Here is a 12,971-nt window from a genome sequence, read left to right on the forward strand (position 1 = left end):
TCCTCATCCATGGCCTAAAGCCATTTAGACTTGTTTCCTCCCAAAATTGCCTCTTCATAGCTTTTTGGGCTCTTCAATTTCAGTTTGTTGGACTACTTCCAGTGCAAATGCTATTATGTATGCTTCCGCGAACCTTATCGGAGGATGAATCTCTCTCTAGGTTCTATCACGAGCCAATTGATAACCTTCTAGACCTGTATGTCCAAGCCCTTCTGACACCTCTATTTGGTTTTTGTTATCTAGTTCTTCTGTCTCCACAACAACTTCTGGCTGTGCATTGTCTTCCGATTCCACGCTATCTTTCGCCCACTCGTGAACCTTCTTTTGGGAGCTTCATTTTGTACTCCACTTCCACACTTGTAGTGTCTTTGTTTCCCATTTTTCCTGTAACACACAAAGACACACCGCCCTTCTCGGAGGTCAAGTGAGGATATTCTAACTCATTGAAAACAATATTTCTAGCAATCACAACCTTTGGTTTACCCTTCTTGGAATGAAGATTCCATATCCCTTGGTTCCTAAGTCTTAACCTAGGAAAGTTTCCTTCACGGATCTAGGTTCTAGCTTGTCAATGGATTGGTGTACATATGTAGTGCACCCAAATATTCTTAAGTGCGTTAGGCTGGAAATTCTATTGTACGACATTTCATAAGGTGTTTTAAGGTCTATAACTCTATTTGGGCTTCTATTTACAAGGTAAGTTGCGGTTGCTAAGGCTTCCCCCCAAAATGGTTTTTCTAACCCAAAACTAATCAGTAAACACCTAACTTTGTTCAACAAGGTTCAGTTAATCCTTTCAACAATACCATTTTGCACAGGGGTCTTCACTACAATTTTACGCCAAGTGATTCCAAATACTTGACACATATTGTCAAATTCGGAGTTAACGAACTCCAACCCATTATTGGTCCTAAGGTTCTTAATTTTAAGATTGGTTTGGTTTTCCACCTGAATTTTCCAAATTCTAAACTATTCCAGAAACTCATCCTTAGTGGTTAACAAGTAGGTCCAAACACATCGACTATAATCATCAACTATTGAAAGAAAGTATTTCTTACCGGAGTTAGTAGGAACCTTGTATGGTCCCCAAAGATCAGCGTGCACATAATTAAGTATCCTTTTAGTTGTGTGTGTTGCCAGAGTGAACTTCAACTTATGTTGTTACCCTAACACACAAGCTTCACAAAATGGTAAGGCACAAGAATTTAAATTTTCAATTATACCCTGTTTGTGCAATTCTTTAAGGCCTTGTTAATGATATGCCCAAGTCTGTGATGTCACACCTTCATATTCGATTCTAGCCCTTTCACCATACTAGCTTCACCAACTGGGACAGTTTCTCCTTGGAGAACATATAAACCATTAATCTTTTTACCTTTCATCATTACTAAGGAACCTTTGGTGATCCTCAAGCTTCTGTTCATGGACTTGTATCTGTATCCTTCGTCCTCAAGCACAACCAGGGATATGAGGTTTCATGTAAAGTCCGGAATGTGCCTTACATTCGTCAGCACCTTGATTCCACCATCATACTGTTTGATGGCAACCTCCTCAGTTCCAATAACCCTGCATGAATGATCATTACCCTTAGAACTTTACCTTCATCAACTGACTTATAATCAAAAAATGATTCTTGATTAGGACACATGTGATAAGTGCATCCAGAATCGAGAATCCAATCCCTGTTCATTGAAGACTCTGAGATAGAGAGCAGCTTTCCGTCCATGGAGCAGTCATCACTATCTTCAGCAATTGCAGCAGAGTCTTTTCCATGATGATGGTGCCAGAAGTCTTTCCTATCTCCATTTTGAAATTTGTTGAAGCCTTGTTGCTCCTTGTACTTCTTGCAAAATCTTTGCAAGTGTCCAGACTTTCCATAGAAGCAACACTTTCTTTTTTTCCTTCTCTCTGGACTTTGATCAAAATTAAGAGTGATGGTGTTTACTCTTCAAACCTGCTTTCTTGCGGGTGATCTTTCTCTTTCCAAATACACTTATTCTTCTTGGATTCCTTCTACAACTGTAATTCGAAATCTTTCGACTTAAGTGTGGCAAGAACATCTTCCAATGCAATAACATCCCTGCTATACGATGGCTGCCTTAACTTCTTAATATGTGATTGGAAGTGATCTCAACAGGATGATGGCCTGACTTTCTTCATCAACCTTGTGATTTATGTTAGCCAAACCTACAACAATCTCATTAAATCTATCAATATTCTCATCTAAAGAAAGGGACAAAATCATTCTAAACCGTATAATCTTTCTAGCAAATTAATCTTACTAGTTATCGATGGTTTTAAGTACAATTCTTCCAATTTATCCCAAACTTCTTTCACTGTCTTTTCTACGATGAGTTTTCTTCGAATACTGTTTGATCGACACATGATGATTGTGTAGTACACCATCTCCTCCGTTTCTACTTTTTCCTCTGGTTTTTTTTGCCAATAACTTCTCATCTCCAAGAACATTGGAGACTTTCTGTTGCACTAAGATTTCTTTTAGACTTTCTCTCCATAGCGAAAAGTCTCCAGTTGCATCAAACTTATCCAATTCGAATCTCGCCATTGATGACATTTGTAACAACCTAACTAATATAGGCGTGTTAGCGTGATTTTTAGCATACTGTGCAGCTCGATGCTAATCAACGAGATTATTGAAAATCGTGAATAATTAAAATTTGCTTATTTAATTTAAGACTTAAAGTATTACATTCATAAAATCCCGGGATCCACTACAAGAAAATAGGGCCATTACCTACAAACCATAAATGTGGGTAAAACTCCCCAAAATGTAGGCAAGCAGATTTACCTACAAATAAACAAATAATTTTTATTTGTAGATAAAAGATTGTGGAGAAAGATCTTCACCTACAATTAATTATATTTGTAGGTATGAAAATATGGTGGATCCCACCTTTCTTAGTCAATGATGATGAGTAAGCAAGTGATGTGGATGATGATGTGTCGTTTTATGTGGCAGCTGACAACCCACAGGATGACATGTTACATATGTGGCCATCCACGTGTCAGCTTAGTCATAGGCCATGCTATCACATGTGGCACATTTTGGTATACGTACGTGGCATATTCTAGTAGGTCCACATGGTATATTTTGATAGGCCAATGTGGCAAATTTTGAAAGGTACACGTGGCAAAATATTATAAGAACACATATATATATCAAGTGCCATGTGGCAGAATTGTATAGGACAACATGGATAAATATAAGAGGGCCAAGTGTCTGTAGCTGATATTATGTGTAAGTTAAGGCATTAGTATGTGCAAATAAATATATTAGCAAATGTAGACAAATACATTCAAGTATAGGTAGAATATTATCCTAAATAAAATTAAATTTCTTATAATTAATTAAATAAATACACTGTAACAATAATAATAATAATAAGATTTATCCTTTCTTCATTCATAAATAACTCAAAAATAACAAATCTCAATATTCATGGTCCAACATTTGATAATTTTTTTTAAAAATAATATAAAATAAAATATAAACAAATTATCATCTTGTTGCTCTTGATTTTCAAGCGAGTCTTTATTAGGTGCACCTGAAGCTTGATCCGATGGAGGCACATGAGGTGGAGGCATAAGATTGTTATGTTGAAGAATGCTTACAACAATGCTAAGTTGTTCATTAGTAGTATCAAGGTGGTTATATGCTTCATTAAGTCTTTGGACTAATTCCTCATATGTTGGACGATCGGGATGAGTAGTATCATGCTCTGAAGTAGAACTTGTACCACTAAAAGACTGCCCCCACCCTCGCAAGTATACAGAATGACGCCCAAGAATACGTTCCATAATATTTTTATAAGACAACTCTTCAGGAGTGTGTTGATCCCTTAAAGCTTTCATTTCATTCTAATTATGTATTTTTATTATTTAGTATTCGAATAATATAAAACTTATGAGAACTGTAACTTTAATAGATAAATTACTTACATATAATGCCTCAAGATCTGGTCCAGTCCATCCTTTCTCCATATCATAATGTTTCAGACGCCATGTCTCAATTTGAAAAGGTAAGTCCATTCCACGTCAAATGTGATGTCGTGGTGTACTAGAGACTGATCCATTTTTTGATTCCCACTTCCTTTTAGATCGATTATTACTATTTTTTAGTGCTCTTTCCTAAAATAAATTAATAAAACAGTGAGATGCAACAAATGAGTGAAAGGTACATTTATCAAGATCAACACTAAAGTGGCAAGTGCTTGTGTTTCTCATTTAATACTGAAAGTGCTTGTAAATTCAATTTAGGATAAGAAGATATTTTGCTATAATTTACAAACAGAAGGATCAAATGGTGAATTACAAACTCAAATATTATCCTAAATGACTATAAAATCACCCACCCTGCAATTCATTGTTACTTTCTCAACTTCAAACAAACCAAAAGTTTAAAAATCCATACAAAACATGAAAGAAAAACCTAACCTTTCTCATTTCTTATGGACTGTGTTATCCACTTGACGATCTCATATGTTCGAGATCAAATACAAACTAAAAATCTTCTAGTATTACTTACAATAAATCTAAAAAAAAAAGGAAAGAGAACTCAAGTTAGTACTCTATAAATAAATATTAGACTTGCCTTGGTAACTATCTATGAATGTTTCACATGAAAGAATGAAACATTCATGTCCCTTCTATCCTTTTTTGTCATTAATTCAAAGTTTCAGCAATCGTACAAAATTCATAATGACTCACATTTTTCTTACATAGATAGAAATTCAAAATGCTTTCTCTTCTATTTTTTTTTTAAAACTCCCTTGTAGTATAATAACTAGTGGCTTGCACAATCATTGAACGATTATTTAAGCACATAAGCAGAAAATTAGTAAATAAGAAACAAAAAAAATAAGGATTAAAGATAGAACTATTCACAACTTCAATGTTAATTTGCCAAATAAAAACTTTTAGATCTTTCTCTATAGCTAGTTTTATAAGATACGGTAATATGACCCACAATCAAAACTAATGAGTAGAAGGAAATGTCTTCAACTACTCCCATATTGATGTATCCTTCTTTATTGATACTCAAAACCCCCAAATCTATGAAAAAAAAACTTTTGATGAAACTAACAGAAACATGACTTACAATGAGAGAAAGGTCTCGAGTTTGAAAGAAATGCAGCTTATCTACGACGAATTTCAGACTTCGAACAATTAGGGACAGGCTGCGAAGAAGAAGAAAGAAATTTAGGGTATCGATACACAGTTATTCACGGTGAGAAACGATGGCGAATTTTGAACTTTGAAAAAAGAGGGCAGGCTATAAAGAAGAAGAAAATGATTTAGGGTAAATTAAAATTCTTGATTCTTTTAGAATAAAAGAGGATGTATATAATTATATATGTTTATCTTTATATTATTTTTAATCTGATGACACATAATTAAAAAATATACACATGGCCAATAAATTATGGTATGAGATGGTCATTTCTATCCACATGTGACATTTTCTTTCTATGTTGGCAGACATGTCATTAATATTAAATCAAAAAATAAATAAAAATAAATCTAAAATACTATTCAATGGAGCGGGATTATCTTTTTTCACAATTGAATGGCGGCAACTTTTGGCTCCAAATCAAAATAGCATTCCCACCAATGAAAAATCATTTAGCTACACATATATTAATAACAAATATATGAAACTCCCTATGAAAATAATTATGAGTAACTTACCTACAAATTTTATAACACATAAATTATTTGTAGATAGAAGTTATATTTACCTACAAATATATATTTGTAGAAAAAATATTTGTAGGTGAAAGTAAGATTTCTTGTAGTGATCTTGTTACAAAACACATTTATAAAAGTTTTCTATACACATATACAAAAGTTTTGTCGCCTAGCGACTGTCAACGAAAGCCTTGGTGTCCCCTAAGATCGTACGCTCCAGGTCTAACCACCCCGACATGTACAATCTTCACCTGCTCGTTCTCACGGCTCCTCAGCTTTGGCCTTGCCCTTACCTACACATGAAAATAGCATTGTGAGTCGACAGACTCAGTAAGAAAAGCATAACATAAACACATACTAATATCCCGGGTTATAACCTGGCGCCCATACACCCGATCATAACCATAATCCCCGTGTCCCACACGGTACTGAGTCTAGAACGTTCATAAGACAATACTATCGACCATAATGTCAGCCTATACTCAATATGCTAGTCATACTCTAGCCATATTGATGTGATAACATCGATCAGTATTTTAGCCAACATACATTTATCAGTAATCAGTACAACTCTATGTATACTATTTACTGCTATCAATGTAATCTAACAGGCATAAACAACATGTACGCTAAACATGTAATAACATATGCATGACATTATACTAATCTTACCTCAATTCCGAATTCAGGTGTGCCGGTCAACCTGAGTGGAACAACTGCTCGACGAATTATAGGCTCCTAAATCACATCGATAACAATACGAATAAGTGACTCACTAAATCATAACCGGGACTTAGGTTTTAAACAAAAAAACCTATGTAAAACAACTTAATATGGAAATACCCTAAACTAGCAGGGAATTAACCAACCAGAAATCTGAAACTAACGCGAATCGCAAAGCTGAAATTTTCGGGAGCCATGCTGCAGAAACTGGTTACTCGGTTTTCTGTAGAAAACCCAAAAAATTTCAAAGCTTCACCAGAACGATTCCAAACTCAACCAAACTTTCCAGATCTGCATATTATACCCCAATAAACCATTTCCAAGCAATAAAACAACTATCCAAGCTCAGAATTGAAAAACACCATTAAAGCTTCAAGTTTGAGTTCTAAACTCAAAACTTGGTTAGATCTACTAACAACCACTAAAACATGCTTGATTCAACATAATAAATCATATATTAACTTCTGGAAACAACATCAAACAACTACAACAACAACAAAAACTAAAAACTCCATTTCATGCAAAATCCATTTCTTAAAATTCAAGAAAACTAGAAAGGGATTACTAGAAGCTTACCTTGGCTTGAATAACACTAAGAGCTGCTAGAAACCACAAGATTGAAGCAAAAAAATCAAGAACCCTAGCTGGTTCTAGGTGGGTTCGAAAAGAGAGAGAAAGAGAGAGAGAGAGAGAGAGAGAGAGAGAGAGAGAGAGAGAGAGAGAGAGAGAGAGAGAGAGAGAGAGAGAGAGAGAGAGAGAGAGAGAGAGAGAGAGAGAGATAGAGAAAGTTGAGAAAAAATGCTTCTTTTTCCAATTTTCTTATTTTCTGAAAAATGAATAAAAATTTATTTTATTAAAAATAATATTTGATTAAAAATAATCAAATTAATCAACTTAAGTAACTCACCAAAATGACAAAAGGCTAATTATTTTGCCCATCCCATACTAAAAGTCATAAAGGGAACTTAGGTAAAATCTCGACTATTCTTGACATTCTCAATGTCTAACAATATAGTCACGCTATACTAAAAATACTAGGATGTGATTCTAATAGCCAAACACCGCGTTCCAATATTGTCGGGCACAAAACATGCAAAAATTATGAAATTTCTATATGACATAAAAATGCATTCTGAATTCAAATAAATCGTCGTAAATTAATAATTCAAAATTAATAAATAACTTTCATAATTAAACCCTAATTATCTACTAATTTCCAAATTAAAGCTAAGCGGTCTTTACAACATTCAAGTTTCTTCGAGATTTGCAGCGGTCTAAATCTTGATTCTATAATCTTAATTGATTACGAAGCTCTAATTTGTGGAAAAATTACGACTAAATGTGTAGAATCTAATCAATGAAACTTTAAACAATCAAACAATTAGCAATAACAAGATTATCAAACTAAGATCAACAATCGTATGAAAAACAAGGCAAACATAGTATTAAAACCAAAAAACAATAAATGCAGAAAATAAAGAAATCAACACCAAGATATATACTAATTCAAGTCCTATAGATCGATGTGATCTATGACTCTACTCCAGTTCTGGAACACCACCGTAATCTTTCTTTATTGTTTAAGCAAAAATAGGTACAATACAATCGAGACAAATTTTTTTGTTCAGTTCTCACAAAGGGTTTCAATTTTCACACTTTACACCCAAAAATTGTTTTCATCTACAAGAGAAGATTCTCTGTTGAGTACCCACAATTATTGATAAATAATAATAATAATAATAATAATAACATTTTGAGACTAGATATTTTTTTTATTTCTTTAATAAATATGTATAGTTATGTGTTACGTAATATATACAGAAAATTTTCATAAATTGGGCATACATAAGAACAAAGCCTAGCGCAGGGAGAGCCCCCACATGCATGCGCAGTCGGTAGTAGTACTTGTTGAGATCCTTTACTCCAAATATGGAATAATAAGACAAAACATGACTACTACGGTTGAACAAGTATTGCAAGAGCCAAATATACGTGACGTTTATGGGTACGTGGGATGCACCCACGCACAGCATTACATTATTAATCCATAAATAAATTGAGCTAGTTTTAATAAAAGAGTACTATACTACTGTACCCCAAATCAAGTTAACAAACAAAAGGACAATATATTTATATAATTGATATTAATGTGTGTACTCTTCCTCTTCTTCCCTAGCTAACAACTAATAATACGAGTGAGTTGAAATGTAAGTTATACATGCATCATCTCATCTCATCTCATCTCATCTCGTGATCATAAAATTCAAGTACCTAGCTATATCTCACAAACAATGCTGGCGTAAACAATCCGAGATGGAGGCAAATCTGGCTTCGTCCTTGCTCCCTCGAAAATCATTTATATATATATATATCAATCACATATATATGTGTGAATTTTCTTAGTTTACATTTGTCTCTACTAGCTTTATAAATGTTGGATGTATAGTACACTCCTAAAAGTCGTAGAAGAGTTTTTGATTTAATATTTTTTACAACCACCTTGTTGTAGTTTTTTAAAAATATCTGTAAATTAAATAGTTTCATATCAAACTAATAAAAAAAAATCAACAAATATTTAAATCTTATTTTTAATACTATCAACTATTCATAATTTTTCTAAAATACTAAAATAAATAAGAGATGTACCCAAATCACTATTTAGGAGTGCACTATAAAATTAGCGGTAGAGATCATATATAAATATTATTAGGACTAATAACTAATAAAATCAGTATACTGTAAACTAGAGAGTTTTAATTAGCGTCTCTGCTTTAACATATATTAAATGTCTCTTATTCAAAATGGGTGTAAAACGGAGAATTTTATAAATTCTTCCTAAGAAAATAAAAAAGGAAAATGTTACTTCGTTTGAGAAATTGTATTGTAGCCGTAGGTTTCATACCGGCCTTACAATAAAAGGTGTTGATAATTTGTAAAGAAGAGTTTGAAGTAATACAATGAGCTGAATCTCTTATTGTCAATATTAATCTCTGTGTGATCTGGATCTATATTTGGATATTATATTATATTAGTACTGAAATTTTTTTGATTAATCCGATCATCTATCTAGCTAACAACTGGTAATTATATATGATGAGAATAAGATCAGTCAATTTGGTATTTCTTTTGTATGAAGATTTAGGCGTTTGGGATATATAGTACTGATTCTTAGTGCTTCAGCGTGTGCATTGAGAAAGAACATATTAATTAAACAACTTCTAGAAGAAAAAAATGCACAATACTGATCAGTATATATCACTAGTACGTATGGTACAAAAGAGAAATTTACGTAATTTTTCTACCGGCCGGTCTTTTTGTAGTTGATATAAGAAGATTTCAAACCCATGTTTAAATTAATATATAAATCATCACGTAATAGCTCTGGCACTGCTATAGAGCTATAGTGTACATATATGCTCACAACAATAACATATATTCTTTTGAACCATCTTAGCAAAAAAGAAATACATATATATATATAGGCGTAAGCATATACATGAAATAATAATTAAGTCTGGAAGTACATATATCCTTAAAAATCTGAAACAGATAATTTTACATACCGAGAGATGTGCATCAGAAAAACTAGCTGAACAATATTATTATGGCACACTTTCCGAAGCCATCTCCGCCTCCATAACTTAATTTTTTCTAAACCGCCCTTATGAAAGAAATAGATAAATAAATAAATAAATTATATGTACTGTAACATAAATGACTAATATTTTTTAAGATAAAAAAATGACTAATATGATAGGAAATGTTAAAACTCACCCGTGTTGCTTAAATTCTCAAATGTAATTTAGTAATAAATTTTAGAGAAATCACACCACACCTAGTTGATTTAGGCACACTGATCGCCAATAGTACTGCTAAAAACAATATCTGAAAAAATGTATAATTAATTCAAAAACCACAATGAAAAAAAATAAGAAACATAATCAAAATAATTAAGCAGCGAAATATATATATAGTATATATTTTCTGTATGTATATGGGATTCCCAGGAATTAAAGAAAGAAACAAACCCTAATAGAGGGAAGAAAGGTCAGAAGAGGCAAGGTGATGAGATTAAGGATTTTAATAGGGTTATTTTGTATCATGCTTCCCATCAACAGATGAAACTGCCACATGATCTACTCTGTTCTTAATTAATTATTAATTTGTAGCAAAGGGTAGATCATGCTGGCAGCTTCAACAGTTGGAGGTGCATGAGATCATAAGATGAGGCCGCGCACTAGTACTCTTTTAGATCACACTAGATTTCTTCTTTCTGCTCTCCTTGTTGAAATTCTTTCTTTCTCTATACTCTTCTAAGTTATCGCATATAAGAAAGAATTGGATGATATAAATAGAGAGAGATATGTTTTTTTTTTATTATTATTTTTCGAGAGAGAGCGAGATGTATTAAATTAAATAATATTTATTTATTTTTTGTCATAGGCTAATAAGATGACTTATATATTTTTTTTTATATTTATTTATTGAGTATTGTTATTGGGCCCAGTAGTGCTTAGTACCCTTAACACATGTTGCCGGGTAGCGATACTTTCTAAAAATTATTATATTAAATTATATGGGATCCGATACTAAATTACACCAATAGCGATATTGACACGTACCTTTTTATCATAGGCTAATAAGATAACTTCTATTTTTCTTCATAACACTTTTTCATATTCCAATATATAGAGTGTGGATAATAAGGGTAAATACCATTTTAGACCCTGTGTTTTGCAAAAGTTACAGATTGGACCCTGTGTTTTGTTAAATGACAAAATGGACCCTGTATTTTCTAAAATAGTAAAAATAGGACCCTGAGCTTAATTTTTGACAACTTTTTTTTTTAATACAACCAACTTAAAGACAATGCTTAATACGAACAGATACAAAAAATGTAAACAGTTTTGTCATTGCACTTTTAGATCGGATTATAATTAAATTTTATTTTGACAAAAAATCAATTCAGGGTCCTATTTGTACTATTTTAGAAAATACAGGGTCTATTTTGTCATTTAACAAAACACAGGGTCCAATTGATAACTTTTGTAAAACAGAGGGTCCAAAATAGTATTTACCCAATAAATATATAATTAAATAATAAGACATGGTATAAGATTAGTTGATGGGCTTAAACGTATTGGCCAAAATTGGCGGAAAATAAAGAACTATCTAATTAAGAAAACTACCATTGACACGTTGTGTCCTTTCATCCATTGAATAATTGTGCTAATTTAAATTGAAATTAGTGATCTATCAAAAGAAAAAATTGAAATTAGTGATCTATCAAAAGAAAAAATTGAAATTAGTGATCGCATTTTCATTTCCGTTCACAATTATTGACATAATTGTTCAAATTTGATTGTGCTAATTATTGAATAATTGTGATAATTTAATTTCTATTTATATGAGAAATGTTAAAAGATACTCATGATTATTAGCACTATTATTAAGTGTAATATTATTATTGATAAATTCAATTTATTTTATTTTAATAAAAGTTAAAAAAATTCAATATCCATTTATAAGACATCATCTATAGTAGTGCTAGACATTTTAGTGACTCCTAGCAATACCCCATATATAATCAACAACTTTTATTATTAAGATTATTGAGTGAGTGACTTTGTGAAAAAGAAAAGGTATTGAGTGACTTTAATTAATTAAATTCGTATAATTACGTATTATTAATTAAATTAATTTTAATTATGAAATTGATAAATTAATATGGATCATAGTTGTGTACTGTACATTTGTTAGGTGGAAATTATTACATTTCATAATTGATGTTGCATTAATTATCATATGTTTATGAATAAAATTACATGTGTTTGATGATGTATGTACTAATATTATGTCAGAAATTCTTTACAAAAATTAATTAAATATAGTCTACATCTAAAAGTCGTGATCATAGACATGTAGTATAGTGATATTGCACTATTTAATTAAGAAAATAGTACTCTTAAATTTGAATCTTTCTCCCAAAATTAATCTAAGAAGAAAAGTCACAAGATGTGTACATCTAAAATTAATTATTTATGAATGTAGGAAGATATATTGTATCCAATTTCAGGACCCATATATTTTCGGTGTAGTTTCACCTATATACAGTTTTGTTTTCAAATTATTTTGTAAGTATTGTATGAGACTGAGAGTACGAATACATCCAATATCGATGTAGTAAATGAAAATTGAAAATTATATATAAGAGGAATTAAAGATGGGATAGGAGTGGTCCCAAACAAAGGCGTTAGTCACGGCCACGCCATCACATGCAGAAAGCTTATTACTGTGAGTGTGAGAGAGTGTATTTCCTTCTTCTTCTCTCTCTCTCTCTCTCTCTCTCTCTCTCTCTCTCTCTCTCTCTCTATATATATATATATATTCCTATTAATTAATGTAGAGTTTTGTAACTTTATAAGTTGGAGGACACTTTCATGTCATCTTTCTCTGTCTGCTGTGTGCCTTGTTCAGTTGTTGTAAGGCAAGCATCAATAATTATGAACTTAAAAGGGTATAAAAACACAAGCGGTATA

The 12,971-nt window shown here is 32.0% G+C and overlaps 1 long non-coding RNA gene across 1 annotated transcript; it reads right to left on the reverse strand.

Moving 5' to 3' along the window:
- Positions 1 to 9,766: 9,766 nt before the first annotated feature.
- LOC115718900 (uncharacterized) lies at positions 9,767 to 10,852 on the reverse strand. The gene is made up of 3 exons (XR_009686234.1): positions 10,461 to 10,852; positions 10,207 to 10,317; positions 9,767 to 10,093 (listed from the first exon to the last, which is right to left on the reverse strand). It is a non-coding gene; the product is annotated as an uncharacterized LOC115718900 (long non-coding RNA).
- Between the last annotated feature and the right edge of the window lie 2,119 nt (positions 10,853 to 12,971).

This window comes from Cannabis sativa, chromosome 2, assembly GCF_029168945.1.
Source record: "Cannabis sativa cultivar Pink pepper isolate KNU-18-1 chromosome 2, ASM2916894v1, whole genome shotgun sequence".
NCBI classification, from domain to species: Eukaryota; Viridiplantae; Streptophyta; class Magnoliopsida; order Rosales; family Cannabaceae; genus Cannabis; species Cannabis sativa.